General features: G+C 38.7%; 1 pseudogene; it reads right to left on the minus strand.

Moving 5' to 3' along the window:
* Positions 1 to 200: 200 nt before the first annotated feature.
* LOC140599134 (T-cell receptor gamma chain C region C10.5-like) lies at positions 201 to 16,781 on the minus strand (annotated as a pseudogene).
* Positions 16,782 to 17,273: the final 492 nt, after the last annotated feature.

The following is a 17,273-nucleotide window of genomic DNA, read 5'->3' on the forward strand; positions in this document are numbered from 1 at the left end:
ACCCAAACCCAGAAAGAAATCCTACTAGATGCTCAGCAGACACTTTTTTTTAAAATTAATTTTTATTGGTGTTCAATTTACCAACATACAGAAAAACACCCAGTGCTCATCCCGTCAAGTGTCCACCTCAGTGCCCGTCACCCATTCCCCTCCAACACCCGCCCTCCTCCCCTTCCACCACCCTTAGTTCATTTCCCCGAGTTAGGTCAGCAGACACTTTTAATGACAATAGCCAATGGGAAAAAAGTGGACCCTTGGTGCCACCATGTGTTAGGAACTCTTTCCATTGCCATAGAGTGCTGGTCTCCCAAGAAGATGGGTGGTGATGATGGCAGAGTAGACCAGGCTCTTGAAGAGGAGGAGGGTGTAGATGTAGCAGACAGAGATGTTCATGAGCTGCAGCTGCAGGTGGTCTAAGAGAAGTCATTTATCAGTTTCATGTATTAGTTGTTCTAGTGAAAGGCTACAGCTTATTAATGGGAGAGGGGTCACATTATACATTTTTGATGGCCTAGGTTGAAGGGACACTCCCATACCAACACAATTCAAGAGTAACATCTACACCATCACCACCAGTACCACCACCACCACCATCACCAAGACAACTCAGAATCCAGCTTGCAGGTCAAGGCAGTCAGCAATCTCTGCAAAATTCACTTAGAACATTCCAAAGTATTAAAAAGTAAGATTCGGTTTATAATGAGTGAGTCTAATGGAGGGGGAAAAGCATTGGTGATAAATAGCTTTTAACATTTCTTCATTCCTACCATATCCCTAAAAAGGAACAATAGGCAATATCCATTAACTTCAAACTAAATGTCACTTATTTGGGGAGTCTTGCATACAAAACCTTAATCTTACTTAATTTTTCAATGACCTATAAGACTATTTATTTCATTCACATTTTGAATTCCCAAATAACCTGAGGCTAGGGAAAGAAGCAATTAATTTACCTGGTTTCATGTAACTAGTAAGTACCAGAAACCAGATTCCAATTCCAGCAACATGGCATGTAAGAACACATTCTCAGGCAGCCCGGGTGGCTCAGCGGTTTAGCGCCCCCTTCAGCCCAGGGCGTGATCCTGGAGACCCAGGATGGAGTCCCATGTCAGGCTCCCTGCATGGAGCCTACTTTTCCCTCTGTGTCTACACCTCAATCTCTCTCTCTCTCTCTCTCATAAATTTTTTTAAAAAATCAAAAAAAAAATTTTAAAAAGAACACATTCTCAATTACCGTGTAATTCTGCATCTCCACGTGCAATATATACCCAAGACATCAAACAATTAAGGATAATTATAAAGTTGAATGATGATGATAGCGATAATAATGATGATTAGCTAAGGTCCAGAAGCCCCTTGATATTGGACATGGAGGGAAGATCAGCAGAGCTAGAGCCCATGCTCTTCATCATTTCCTTTGTGCATATGTGGGGAGATAGTGTCCTTTTTGATGATGTCCTGATAATGTAGCAACTAAATGAGATACCCTATAGTAGATATACCTCATATGGGACCTAGTATCTTCAATAACTGACTAAGGTGTTATTTGTGTCATTTATGGTTGACTCAGAAAATGTAAATAATTTACCCATATTCCTACAACTAATCATTAAAGACTGGTGTTTAAGTCCAGCTGTGACACCAGAAGCCCTGTATGCGTACCACCCCCCACCACCCCCGCCATGTGTGCAGTCTGTCTCAGGGCCTTGGCTTTGGAATTTAGAGGAAGAATAAAAATCGAGTAAGTGTATGAAATCTTGATTCAGATGGTTTGGTTTGAAGCCCCAGATTTCACTGTGTGATGTGGAGACTGAATTAATTTTAGCTCATTGCTCTCATGTGTTGAATGGAAATAGTATCCTTCACAGTGCATATTAAAAGAATTAAAAATGCACTCACAGTGCAGCACAGCACCTTCTGTACAAGAACTTCTCAGTGTCCATTCATGTTATTAACTCCCAGCAAGAACAAGGCTTAAGAAATCTAGAAGCCACATGATACCATGTTTTCCTCAGTCAGTAGAAACAAAGGCCACAGAAGTAAATGAAATCCACTATTGAAAGAATTCAGAGCACACCACTGCACCCCTAATTCATAGTCCTCTCATACCCAAACTAGCATTTGCTATGGGAAGATGACACCTGAGAAATGTGGACTGACTTAAAATATGACTCAGTCTATTCTGCAAGACCCAGCCATTCTGAGGTTTCTCCCTGAAACCAGGGGGGTTCAAAAGGTAAGTTGACCTGGAGGAAAACATGCTATAGCATAACATAAAGGCAAACATAGACAAAAACCTTACCATCATCATCTTTCAGAGAAGTTTTTGTAGAGTTAATAGCAGTGAGCTCTAAAAGAAATGACAGCAAGTATTATTCAATGGTTCATATTCATTATTTATCCTGTGTCTGTGTTGTGCATAGATGGATGGATAGATGGATAGGTAGGTAGGTAGGTAGGTAGGTAGATAGACAGATATAAATTCTGGACTCTCAGACATCATCTGTTCCAAATATCTTAACTATTCTTAGCAAATGACCTTTTCATTACAGAAGCTCAACATTTCATACACTTGTTTGCAGGGATAGAATGATAGACCAAGTCACACTGATAGCTGCCTAAATATATAAAACCTGAGGTGCGGGTTGTATTTATCTATATGTTAAAAAAAAAAAACCCGGGGATCCCTAGGAGGCGCAGTGGTTTGGAGCCTGCCTTTGGCCCAGGGCGCGATCCTGGAGACCCGGGATCGAATCCCACGTCGGGCTCCTGGTGCATGGAGCCTGCTTCTCCCTCTGCCTGTGTCTCTGCCTCTCTCTCTTTCTCTCTGTGTGACTATCATAAATAAAAAATTTTTAAAAAAGCCCAACATACATAGAAAGACAAAATTTCTTAAAAGCTCATTGGCCATTGGGTGCAGGAAGAGAAAGTTGAAATGTTAATTTTGGTTTATCTTTTTCTACTTGATGTGCCCTTGTCCACAGAGGCATGGCTCTGGCATGCAGTTTTATGCAATCCACACAATCTTATTTTGGCCCACTCTTTAAAAAATGTGTTTGAGATATAGGCTTTGGGGTAAATCCCGGAAGGAAAATGTTAGCATGATTAAATTAAATGTTAAAATATCCTAAAAAGTTAAGTTTAAAGTGCTTTAAATCTCTATTTATTTTCCATACAGTAACTTTATTTGTCATATTGTGCACCTGAAACTAATATAACACTGTATGTTAGCTAATTGGAATTAAAATAAAAACTGTAAAAAAGATAAAGGTATCTTATCATCATGCTTTAGTTGATGTAAAGACAGTAAGGTAACAATTTTCATAATTAAATGTGCATATGTGTCCTAGATGTTCTTTATCAATCAAGGCTTGTCAAAAATATGGACAAGATGAGTTTTATCCCTCTTCAGAATCACTTCATTGTTCTATGCTTTCACGCATATAAATACAAATATATAAGCTTTTATCAAAAACAAAAATGACCAAAAACTTCCAAGAACCAGCTTAGATGTCCACTGTAGAACTGCATTAATAGAAGTGCCCTAGGCAGCCTGGGTGGCTCAGCGGTTTAGCGCGGCCTTCAGCTCAGGGCGTGATCCTTAGGCCCTGGGATCAAGTCTCGCGTTGGGCTCCCTGCATGGAGCCCGCTTCGCCCTCTGCCTGTGTCTCTGCTTCTTTCTCTCTCTCTGTGTCTCTCATGAATAAATAAAACCTTAAAAAAAAAGTGCCCTCATTAGCATTATTGCTATAAGAAGACCTTGGGAGATATTTATTTCTGAAATAACTGCCAAGTAAAACACATCATATGCAGGAGCTTCTCCCTTACCATAATCATCACCATGGAACTTATTATACTTTTTACTTTTCTCTGATCACTAGAAAAATCCAAAATTAACAAGACACTTCAGCCCAGCACTTATATTTAATTTATGCTTTGCTCATTTGCTCCATTTTTGTTAGCTGTAGAAATGAAAACTTAGGGCTATCTGTGTGATCTTGCTTTAGTTAGTTTTAGAACAGAATATACATAAATATAATAAATATATGAAGAAATTCATCCATGTCATGTTTCCAACAGCAAGCATTTTCACTGACATAATTTAATTTGCTCTTCATCACAGCCCAGGTGAAAGCAAAGTAAATATTTGACTCTAATTTGACCATTGCACAAATTAAGAATCTGTGAATAAGAAAAATTCAACCCAGTAAATTTTAAAGTCTCATTGGCTGTATTAATTGAGCTATTCATGAATTGGGTAGTATCCTATCCAGCAGGTAGAATGGAGCTCCAAAGGCCTACAGAAAAATGTTTTTCAAGGTAGTAAGGAAGATGGGGCACCTGGGTAGTGCAGTCGGTTAAGCATCAGACTCTGAGCTTTGGCTCAGGTCCTGGTCTCAGGGTCTTGGGATAGAGCCCTGCATTGGGCTCCATGATCAGCACAGAGTCTGCTTGGGTTTCTTTTTCATTCTGTCCCTCCCCTCCTCTAAAGTAAATCTAAAAACAAAACAAAACCAGTAGCACGGGGGGCAAAAAATAGTATTAGCTAAGAATCCATTGTTTTAGCCAAGGTCACCCTCCTAAGGGGAGCAGAGGAAGTCATCAGTAAACGTCCTAGTGCTCACCAGGAAATTCCCATGTCCACTGGCCACCGTTTACAGTTCTGGGTGTTGAAACTGCAGCTGGGTAGGTATGAAGACTTGGTTTACTGACTCGTGGTCTTAAGCTAAATGAGGATATTCTGAGCCTGTGGTTTCCTTTTCAACAACCCCACCTTTTGGTCAAACTCTCAACAGAGAGACGGGATCAAAATTGAAGGCGTTAACACCACTCTCAGCAACTGTTCTTAAGTTTTTACAGTTTGTGTTTTCCCCTGGGTGATATTCACAAGTCTTGACGTTTTTGCTTAACCCTTGTGATGTTCACAGTTTACCACTTCAGGTTTATAATTATTGAATTAGCCATTCCCTTCATTCCTTTCTTTAATGTTCCAGTCTTAGAGAGATAATTTGTTTGCAGGATTCAGGCTCTGAATTTGCATTTAGAGCTTTTGAGAAAACATAAAGCACCAGGCAGATTACTATGACTACTATAAACGGGATAATTCCTCATGTTTGGAGTGCTATTTGGTGCCTTGGTCCCCAGGAATCAAAGCAATTAAAAATCAAATAAGTAAGAAACACTCTGCTGAAGGAGTCACTCCTTTAAGTCAGCTGCTTGCTCAGTGATCTGATGTGATTGGGTTCTAACTTCCCCCAAAGTGTTAATCTGGGTATAACACATAGTGTTGCCTACAACACAGATCCAGCCTTGCTCAGCTAAGAGATAATCAAGGCCTACCTTATTTTCAAGAACCACTTTGGCCAGAGTCTATGGATTTCTGTTGGGAAGCCATTGCTTTAGAAGGGATTCTGCAAATATTTAAAGAATAAAGGAGGAGGTCTTGCTCACACCTCATTTACATTTGTCCCTGAGTAGGAAAGTAGGGTCATGACAAAGGAGTGAATCCTAGATCACAACACTTCCTTGTAGGTCCCTTCTAACTCAGGATGTAAATTTAGGGAAGTCAACCAATGAGATGTCCTCTCTAACTTGAGAAAATTTCAGACCAGGGTTAGATTTTCTGCTAGCCTGAAATAAAAGGTTGCTCTAAATTCCGGAGGTTACCCCCTTGGCAATGATCTGGGAGATACAGATGAGGCTATCTTTCCAGGCCACTGCCAGAGTAAAGGAAAAGAAAAGAGAGAGAAAGGATTTCATGTTTGGTCAAAGTATGAAACCTTGATCTGTTGCCTTTTGAAGAAAAGTCTACCTGGATGTCAGCTACTTCTCTTTCTCTCAATTTGATTCAGAAATGTCCAGCATCTGTGTAGGACCAGGTGTCAGGTGAAGCCTTCTGTGTACCTGAAGCTCAACATCCTTTAGTTTTACAGCAGGAGCACTAGGTAAGGTCATTCTTCTGGGGGTCGAAGACTATCTTCCTCTGATGATGGGTCTAAAATATTTAAGTACCAGGTTATAAACTGTGACCAACAGGATCCTTTTAATTATGATCTACGAAGGTTTCTATAACCGTTGAATGACAGACAGGCTTGAGCATCAGACATTGGAGATGTACAACATCTGTTCATACTAGCAGGTGACACAAAGGTTCAGCAAAAGGTTGTAATTCCAAGAAGTTTGCAAGGTTTTCCTAAAGCCTCCTGTGATTTGCCCAATGAGGTAGGAACCTTGGTTAGTGGAGATCACAGAAGGTGAGCCCCAAGGGGAAAACCCATTTTTAACAGTGCCTTTGCCACAGTGAGGGCATCAGCCTCTTGGCAGGAAAAGGCTTCCACCCATCCCAAAAATATACAAACAATGACAAGGGCATAGTGACGATCCACACTAAGTGGCAGTGGAATGAAGTCAAGATGCAGGTGTTCAAAGGGTCCACAGGGAAGAGGCCTGAAGCCTCTGTAGACAAAAATGGTTTTTCCAGGATTATGGACCTAACAGGTTGGACACTGATGGTAAACCATTCTGAACTATTATATAAGTCTTCCCACTGATGTCCATTTATAACTTGAGTCATTTAAAAGCTCTATGGTGGGTGAAGGAATGAAATAAACAAAAATCAAGAAAAATGAGGTTTGCCAGGGAGCCTGGAAGAACCAAGTGGCTGGCTATCCTCATTTTCCTTAGGCCTGACTCTTTATTTAAAACACTGCCATGTTTAACCACTTTCATTTCCCTGATTCAGAGCACTCTGGTGCCATGTTATGAGGACATCAGGATAGCCAACATCTGGCAATGAGGGACCATTTTTTTGTAGTACCAGAATGGACATTATCTACATGTGCCACAATCTTACAAATGCGACATAAGGAAAACTTAGTATAAACTTTTATTTGCCAATGTTTTCCATGTCATGTAACATATCACATAAGCCAAATTCCTTTAGCAAATCTTTTGGGATGTTCTGGATCAAAGAGACTTAAGCAGATGTAAACTCTAAAGAAAACAGACAAACAAACCCCAAAAATCCTTTGTCCTCTTGAGCAGAAGAAAACCAAATTCTAATGCTTCACCGGCTTACTTTTGATTGGAAAATTCTTCATTTCCATCTACCTCAGTCCTGACCACACGTAACATTCCTTCCCAAACATCCCCTTTCTACAAGCCTTTACAACTTTCTCTTTTACATTCAGATTTTGTCCTGAACTTACCCTCTTTATTTTTTTTTAATTTTTAAAGATATTTTGTTTATTTATTTGACACAGAGAGAGAGGCAGAGAGAAAACAAGTAGGGTGGGGGCAGCAGGCAGAGGGAGAGGAAGAAGAAGGCTACCTGATAAGCAGAAAGCCTGACGTGGGGTTCAATCCCAGCACCCTGGGATCATGACCTGAGCCGAAGGCAGATGCTGAACTAACTGAGCCATCCACGTGCCCCTGAGCTTACCCACTTTAGATGACCAGCCTCACTGTAGAACAAAATTCCTTTCTTTTTTTTTCCTGAAAAAATATATTTCCATACTTTATCCTTTTACTTATGAAAAACATATCTTATTTTCTTTGCATTTGGGTTGTTCTTATTATTTTCAGTAGTCCTAATTATACTTCTTGGATTCTTAACTCTTAAAAACCTTCATTTTTAATGAAAGCTAAAAAGAAAGTAATTGTGAACTGTCTATTACATCAGCATTCTTTAGATTAGCAAATTTATGAATACTTTTCATAATTTCTAGAAGCATGCAGTACTTCATAAAATAATCTTTCAGGAAAGCACAAAATGTGTTTACAAATAAGCCCAGTTTCTTTGAAATAGGTAATCTAAACTAGATAAACCTATGTCCATTTACAAATAATTCAGTATTTTAACTTAGTTAGAAATGATTTAGATTTTTAATGAATCTGACTCAATTTACCACTTGGCCTAACTCAGCAAAACATTAAAGTTTTAGTTTACCGAAAAGACTTAGGAGACTATAAAACTTTAAAGTTTCTAATTTTATTTACATCTATTCGATTTACTTGTTCCTAACAGGCTAGCTGAGATTACCCATAAAAACTTTATGAGACATGGGGAGGGATGTGTGAAATTGGTGATGGGGATTAACGAATACACTTATCCTGATGCACACAGGTGATGTATGGAAGTGTTGAATCACCATATGGTGTGCATGAAATTAATGTAACATAGTGTGTTAACTAATCAGAATTAAAATAAAAACTTTAATCTTAATGTGAGACAAGATTCCATCAAAATCCTAGAGGAGAACACAGGCAACACCCTTTTTGAACTTGGCCACAGTAACTTCTTGCAAGATTCATCCATGAAGACAAGAGAAACAAAAGCAAAAATGAACAATTGGGACTTCATCAAGATAAGAAGCTTTTGCACAGCAAAAGATACCGTCAACAAAACTCAAAGACAACCTACAGAATGGGAGAAGATATTTGCAAATGACGTATCAGATAAAGGGCTAGTTTCCAAGATCTGTAAAGAACTTATTAAACTCAACACCAAAAAACAAACAATCCAATCGTGAAATGGGCAAAAGACATGAACAGAAATCTCACAGAAGATTGCCCGTGTCTATGTCACGGGCAACAAGCACACGAGGAAATGCTCTGCATCACTTGCCATCAGGGAAATACAAATCAAAACCACAATGAGATACCACCTCACACCAGTGAGAGTGGGGAAAATTAACAAGGCAGGAAACCACAAATGTTGGAGAGGATGCAGAGAAAGGGGAACCCTCCTGCACTGTTGGTGGGAATGTGAACTGGTACAGCCACTCTGGAAAACTGTGTGGAGGTTCCTCAAAGAGTTAAAAATAGATCTGCCCTATGACCCAGCAATTGCACTGTTGGGGATTTACCCCAAAGATACAGATGCAATGAAATGCCGGGACACCTGCACCCCGATGTTTCTAGCAGCAATGTCCACAATAGCCAAACTGTGGAAGGAGCCTCGGTGTCCATCGAAAGATGAATGGATAAAGAAGATGTGGTTTATGTATACAATGGAATATTCCTCAGCCATTAGAAATGACAAATACCCACTATTTGCTTCGACATGGATGGAACTGGAGGGTATTATGCTGAATGAAATAAGTCAATCAGAGAAGGACAAACATTATATGGTCTCACTCATTTGGGGAATATAAAAAATAGTGAAAGAGAATAAAGGGGAAAGGAGAAAAAATGAGTGGGAAATATCAGAAAGGGAGACAGAACATGAGAGACTCCTAACTCTGGGAAACGAACTAGGGGTGGTGGAAGGGGAGGTGGGCGGGGGGTGGGGGTGACTGGGTGATGGGCACTGAGGTGGGCACTTGATGGGATGAGCACTGGGTGTTATGTTGGCAAATTGAACACTAATAAAAAATTAATGTATTTAAAAAAATAAAAATAAAATAAAAACTTTAAAAAAAACGTATGAAACATTAAAGTCCCTCATTCTCCCAAGCTATTTGTTTGTTTTAGATTTTTTAACAGAGATCACATCTACTACCTATTTGCCTTTTAGTAAACCCAGGTACACATGAAAGTTTTAATTTTAGTGCTGATAACTTGAAGGCTATATCTGTTTTACTTAAATCCACAACCAAATATTTGCCCAGATCATGTGAATTCGAAACACATTTCAGTTAGTTTCTATCCTCCTAAGAGTTTTAGAATGCCCAATCCTTGCAAGTGCTCATCTCCAAACGAAGGATATAAACTCTTTCCAAATTAATTTTGGCAATATCATCCAGAGAGGAAAATATCTCATATTGACAACATGTATTTGTGGACACACAGACCACTGCAAAGACCCAAGAGTCACTAAATATGGAGAAAATGTTAAGATTTATATGTGTCCCTGGAATGATAAAGGAGACTGTGCTAGAGTTTAGGCACAAGAGTCCTTTAGCAGCTTGTATTTTTAAAAGTCCTCTATATTTTGTTTCTCTCAGTCTCAGGCACCTGTAGGCTGGGTTTACATTTCAAAGACATGATAAGATGTAGAACTTCAAGGACATAGAAAGAAAGCAAGTTCCTGCAAGAAGGACTTTGCTTTCCTAAAGCTAATTATTTATAAGCCCTTTTCCATAAATAGAAGTTTGGGGATAGGTAAAGGAACAGGAGAACTTTGATTTGCCTCAAGAGCTACATTTCTAATTCTATTAAGATTTTTTCGGACAGTTGCTCTCAATTTCTCAAAGACTTGGCTTTAGGTCAAATGACATCATAGTTTGATACAACCTAACCCAGCACATGAGCCTTACTTTGCTTCCTTCCCTCTGGTTGCATAGTTTTAATGTTAAGGATTTCTGGCATGTGGAATAACCCCAACTGGGTGTAAGCTGCATCCCTAAAGAGGGTGGACCCAGGCACTATGGACAGAGATTGGGAAGGAGCTGATTCTGCTAAGGGTTTCCATCCTTGGCTGGCTTCTGCCAGTTTTTGCAGGACCCCTTCTGCAGGTCCTGGAATTTACCAAAATTTCCACTTGGCTGTTTTAGAGAATAAAACAGTAGTTTTCTGGAAACCACCCAGTTCCATCAACTCTGGGAGGGGCTCATTTCTGAGCCCTCCTTTGAAGGTAGGTATGGGGGTAACTGCAAGGCCATGAACCCAGCAGACTTCTGTTTATGATTATGTAGTCTGTTCAGAGTGGAAAATCAATGCAGATTAGAGGTGAGGAGCCAAGAAGGAGCAGGAGTAGTTAAATCAGTCTTAGAGTCTTCTGTTTTAGGTTCTTCTTCCATCTTTAATTTCTCATTAACTATTTGCAATGAATGTTTCAATGAGATGACTTTGGAATTTTGAAACCTTTTAGAGGCTTCTGCTTGCCAATTAACTAAGGCATCCTAGTCTGTTTAATTGGAGAACCCCTGCTTTTAAGTGTACTTCTTAAGTGATCTTCTAACTGAGAAGTTCCCCCTTATGGACATTGTACTTCTAGGTTGTCATGATCCCAAGGGCTGGTGGCACTTTGCTAGGAAGATAGCTGCAAATGGAACTAACACACACTTCTGTCCAGCTAAACGTAGCCACAAATAAGGTGTAGCTCACATTTCTGTCATGCCTTATTTTGGGGACTCCAACCTGGTTGTTGCCAAGCCAGTCCCTCAGTACACAAAACAAGCTTAGTAGGATCTTGCCATTTTTGCTACATACCCTGTAACATCTGGGACTACTGTTCTTAGTTGTAAAATAAGCAGATGTACTGGAAAGTGCTGTGCTTGACTCTTTAGAATTGAAGGATCCCATTAGCTAAGACTCCTCGGGGAAAACAAACACCTTGAAAGGATATGTCCTGGAATTGGGAATTGTGTTTTATAGTGTAGCACTTTGAACCATGCTTTCTTGAGATTCATGGCTGACCTAGTGTCCAGCCAATCCATTCCCTGACCAACTTATACTATCATGGGAGTGTTCTTGAGGTGGCAAGTGCTCTAACACCTTTTGAAAGCTGGACTCATGCCCACCAAGTTTTGTAGGTTATTCAGTTTCTGAGATCCCTGTTAGCGGTAGCCTTTATCTACATGAAACAAGGCAAACACTTATGAGCACGTAAGTGTATGGGCAGTAAGAGAAATTACTGTCTTCTGGTCAAAGGCTCTGTGTGTGCCACCAACAATTTTCCTAGAACCAGGCTTGTATTTTGACCCAGGGAACTATGATCTGAAAGGGTAGAGGCTTGGTTCCAGGCAGACCTGTCTGCCAGTTCAGATGGGCCCTGGGCAAATATACCTGCTCAAAAGGCGTCCAGACAAACACGCTAGCTGAACTGGGCTCTGGGCATAAATTTTTGCCATTCAAGCAGATCTGACCCATTATAAAAGAAAGCTAATTAGATTATGAGCCTGAATGGAAAGAAAGGTGATCTCAGAACCAAGAGGAATTCATCTACAGGCCTTGAATATAGCAGGAAGGACAGTGAACTCAAAGGCCTCAAGGCCACCACACCTGTGTGTCTCCTTGTCACTGAATGCCCCTGGGAGGCCATTTCGGATCCCATCGCTGCCACCAAATCTGTTAAAGAACAAAAATTCAACCAAGTAAATGTTAAAGATCTAACAGCTCTATTAATCAATCGATTCATGAGTGGGGCAGCATCCCATCTAGGAAGTAGAGGGGAGCTTCAAAGGGCTACAGGAAAGGAAAAGGAGCAGAAAACTGGAAATCAGTAGGAAAGGATCCATTGTATTAGGCATTATCACCCTCCTAAGGAGAATGAGATGGAGACAATCAGGAAACTTCCTGGGGCAGACCAGCAAATTCCCATGTTCGCTCGTTAAAGGTCACTCTTCTAGGGGTTGAAATTATACGTGGGTGAGGTACTAAGTTTTGGTTTAGTGACTTGGGGCCTTAAGCCAGATGTTGCCATTTGGGGTCTGTGGTTTTCTTTTTAACAAACCCAAGAAGATAAAAATTGACTTCAGAAATTTAGACTTATGTATGGAAAGCCCTTCACATCTTGTTATGTGCTTTCCACCCACTGCTCAAAAAGTGCTCGTTAACCACAGGGAAAAGTACAAAAATTCATTCTTATGGGCCCTCTGGGGCCTTGGTCTGTGATGTCAATACAAGGATTTGACTTCTGAGTCTAGTGAGTTGGTGGATCACAGCAGGACCAGGGCATATTCAGCAGCCTGCCCACATTGTCTAAATATGACCAGCATCTGCACCAATGAGGTTAATTCAGGTCACTATGCCTGAATCATGAGTCACTCTGAGTGATTAGGAAAAGTATATTTAGTGGAGTAATCCTCCTTGAGAGAATAGTTCATCCTGCATCCCTTCCAGGTCTGGATCACACTAGAACTGCAATAAATGTCTGCTGAATAGCATTTAACAACGGTAAGAAATACATTCTTTGTGTAGAATGGAGAAATATAAACGTTAGCCTCACCCAATCCTCACTTACCAAATTTCACCCTACAGTGGTATGTAAAATCCAAATTTGAGAAACCCAAGGCCATACTAAAACCTCAGCAGCCCAGTTATTATTTTTTGTTGAGCTGCTATCTGGATCAATCAAATGAACAGCATTTTGTTGCCTCCATCTCATTCTTAATGGGTTATATTTTGAGAGCAAGAGTGAAGTGAGAAGGATTTTGACTGCTGAGTAGAACATTCCTGAAAGATATACAATTGTTCTTACTTCCCGATCAAGTAAGATCATCAAAAGTGGTTCTCTTTTGACCATTTCTTGTGTGCAAGGTTGCTAAATGCTTTGACATGTACTGTTTCATTTAATCCATACAATGATCCTAAAACACATCATTGTGACCTTAATATGTTGGATGATGAAACCAAAGCTAGAAAGGCTAAGTGAATTTGTCTTTTTCTTTTTCTCTGTGTGGTCCAAAGCCCATACTATTTTAATTCTGTGGGGATAGCAGCACATTTATGATACTGTTAAAGGTATCAACATTAAAGATTTATATTTGTTTTCAATTAATGCTTGACAGAAAGGTAGGGTATACCCTTTGGGAAAAAAGGGGGAGGCCCGGGAGGTTATATTTTATGTTTATATGCACGTACCCTTGTTTATTGAAGGAAAAAGAATCTCTTGATCAACCCCTCCTTTATTACTCTTGTGTTTGACCATGCTTTTGTGCTCATTATCCATGGACACGCCAGTCACGGTCAGCCAGCTGAATTTCACGTATTTGTCCTTAGTCTTCATGGTGTCTCCCTGCTGGGATTGCAGAATTGTTCTGCCATTCTCTTTCCAATCTATTTTGATAACATCAGGCAAAAAAAATCCTCAAGAAGACAAAGATATGTTCCAGCCATATGGAGTGTTCTTTCAGCGATTGAAGGAAGAAAAGCTTTGGGCTTGGGGGAAATGTCTTCATCGGGACTTTTATCTGTGGGGAAAAAATGCAATAGCAGATAAAACTATTATTAGAGAAACATAAACATTGCATGGTTTGGAACCACCCAGCACATAATAAACAGAAGGAAAGTTGCTAAGAGAGTTAGTGTTTACCATGGCCTTTCATTCACAGTAGGTTATAAGGTACTGATTGTTCTTAGTTTCCATGGAAAAAGAGGTTCAAAGGTTATGTAACTTGCCCAAAGTCATAGCTATTAAGGAGCAGAACCTGGATTAAAACATGGAAGTTTATTAAACAATACATAGTCACTTGTTACAATGGGAATCTATTTCCAGGTGTACTTGACAATCTATCAAGTTGACCTTTTAGCTTCAAATATGGATCCCATGTCCACTTCTGGTACTGGAGTTCTTCTCTTTGATTTACAATTTTATAGGACATCTCATTCTCACACATGAACCACTCCAGGATTCTAAGTAGGGCAATGTTTAACGCAGCACCTCCAAAAATATTTGCAATGCCTTGAATTTATTTTTTTAAGATTTTATTTATTTAATCTTGAGAGACACACAGAGAGAGGCAGAGACATAGACAGAGGGAGAAGCAGGCTCCCTGTGAGGATGACAATGTGGGACTTGAACCCAGGACCCCAGGATCACACCCTGAGCCAAAGGCAAATGCTCATCCTCTGAGCCACCCAGGCATCCCAATGCCCTGAATTTAGAAGCAATGTGGCAATATTTCCAACTGTCCTATTTAAAACATTTCTTATTTTCAGAAACGGTCTTACATTAATCTTATAAAATAATTCACTGTTCAGAATTTGTTTTGCTTTCAGAAAGTTCACCAAAACACAGGTTATATTTGAACTTTATTTGAAGTTAAGGCATGACTAAGAAGATACCATATTTTGACCCAGCATCATCCCCCCACCAAAATTTAATCTGCTTTACAAGCATGCTGAACTTTTCTTTGATTTCATATGCTGAATAAAGTTATATATAACTAGTGTAATGTTAACAGTTATGATTCCAGAGCTTCCTGCAGATATAATGTCAAAATATATAGTGAAATATCACGGTTTTCAAGGGCATGTCACATGAATTCTGGAATGTTACCAGATTAGTATTTTTATTGTTAATTTAGTGACTGAAATTATAAAGAGTAGATCCAATTTGGTTTCTAACTGAAACACAAATAGTCATTCTGTCTTAGTGCTGGTTTCGAATTAGAATAATAATTCCACAGACAACTTCTTAAGAAAAGAAGAATTGGATTTCTCCTTTGAGAAGGAAGGGAAAAAAATTCTTGAGAATTTCTTCCTGTACACTGAAGCTCCTGATTTTTATACTAAATTAGTCACAATGATGATTTTTTTCTCATGGTATAAGTAGAATTGGGTCAAATGTACTTGTTTTAACTTTGCACGTCTGCTTGTAGGGCAATTAGTATTTTTTAAATTATAGTAGTAAGACATTATATTTCTCCAGCCATATGCTTTGTTTTTAATTTAAAAAACATATAAAGCAAGATTTCTTTTTCAAAGTACATGATATTTGCATGTACAAAGTACATGATAATTTTTGCCCCTAGGCAATATAGTAAAGTATCTGGTATTCATCGTAGGAAGTTTGGCTTTTTATGGGAATATTTCTGACTCATCATAGTAAAGAACTTGAAAATGAAATCATGAACTTGGAAAATTTATGGATAGTAAATCATGATGCTTACCTCCTGCCCCTTCCCTTAGCTAGAATCCTGAAGTTTCATTATTTTCAGTATAGAAGGAAACTTGAACTTCCATAACTTTCTCAATGTGATATTAACTAAACATTAAATAGTATACTTGATTATATTTGGTTGGTGCTCATATTTGGATAATTATATTACATATTTTTACTTTAAATATTCTTTTTAAGACTTATTAAGGTGTTTTGTATGGCCAAAATCATATTCATGATGCGTAAAATAAAAACCAGTTTACAAAATAAATAAGTTCATCCAATGCATTTGTATATAGTCATAATCAAAAAATTTTTGAGCTAAATTGTCTGAGTTGTATTTTATTATGATGAAGCGGTATGAATTCTACACGTGAATTTACCAAATCAACCACATTTTCAATTAAGTGTGGAATTTCAAACCTGCTTATTAATACTGATTCAAAATTTCTCCATTTTATTCTTTTCTTTTTCTTTTATTAAACAGTTACAGCTATTTCATATGCAAATACAAACTTCAATTTCATGACATTTCTAAATACATTTAAAAGTACTAACTATATTTTTAACTATCTTTCTACACACTTCCTAACTATATTTTAAAAGTTTAGTTGTTTTTCTACTAAATATGAGCATGAAGCCAAACGTGTTGGTGTTAGGATGATATCAATTAAGATAAAAGATTAAGATTTAAAGTACATAGAACAACTACAAAAAGTAGAAAAAAAAAAGCAATCCTATTTTAATTTAATTTTTGTTTCAAGGGAGGGGGGAAAGTCTATTAAAAAAACTCTAAATTCAAGTTTTTTTATTTATCTTTGGGCAGTAAGGTAGCTTTCCATTGGAGCAGTTCAAACTATAGCTGAATCCTTAGGAGAATTTCTGCTCTGTCAGTGTGATTGGCTACAAACCACCCTCCATACCGGATACAATTCTCCCCCTGGGTTTAAAATGGGGCAACATTTATGCAGCACCTATTATGTGTCAGACAACGTGCCGAATATTTTTACCTACAGTCTCTTATTCAGTTTTCATATGACTACTACTGAATGCATCCTGTTATCCCATCTTATGGATTAGGGAACCAAGACCAGAGAATAATCACCCAAACTGACATAAGCAGCAAGTGGTGAAGCCAGAGCTCCAAGTCAGCGTGAGTCCAAAGCCCAGGCTCTCTAACACCCTTTCACCATCAGAAAAAGAAACGTGTCAGTTCACAAAACTTACCTGTCATGATCAATTTTGTTCTTAGGCTTTCAGGACAATTACATGTTATACATGAGCACGTTACACAAGTCCATACAGACACAAAGCCAGATTCTATTACAGTGTTTGCACAATGCTGTCCATGCTGACCTTTACTGTAAGGATTGGTATTAAATCTCTCCTAAGATTTCCACATCTAAACTCCATCACAATCTTATTTTTTCTAAACATTCTTAGCTATTACTCCAATTTGATTGTTTCTTGCCTTCTTTTTTTATCTTGAAAAATTGCCATCTTCTGATATCTGTGACAGGAAGTAAAAATATAATTCCACCCATATCAAATCTTTAGTGGGATTTAGCTTCTCTGAGTTCTTCAAATTCAATGAACTCTGATGGCCTCCAATTTAAGAGACCAGGATTCTGATCCTGGTTCATTTTGCTCAACACAAATTCTGGGGATTAGCAAATCAAGTAAATTAAGGGTTTTGCTACTTCGTTTATTTGAAAACAATGGTGTT

Source organism: Vulpes vulpes, chromosome 5 (genome assembly GCF_048418805.1).
Source record: "Vulpes vulpes isolate BD-2025 chromosome 5, VulVul3, whole genome shotgun sequence".
NCBI classification, from domain to species: Eukaryota; Metazoa; Chordata; class Mammalia; order Carnivora; family Canidae; genus Vulpes; species Vulpes vulpes.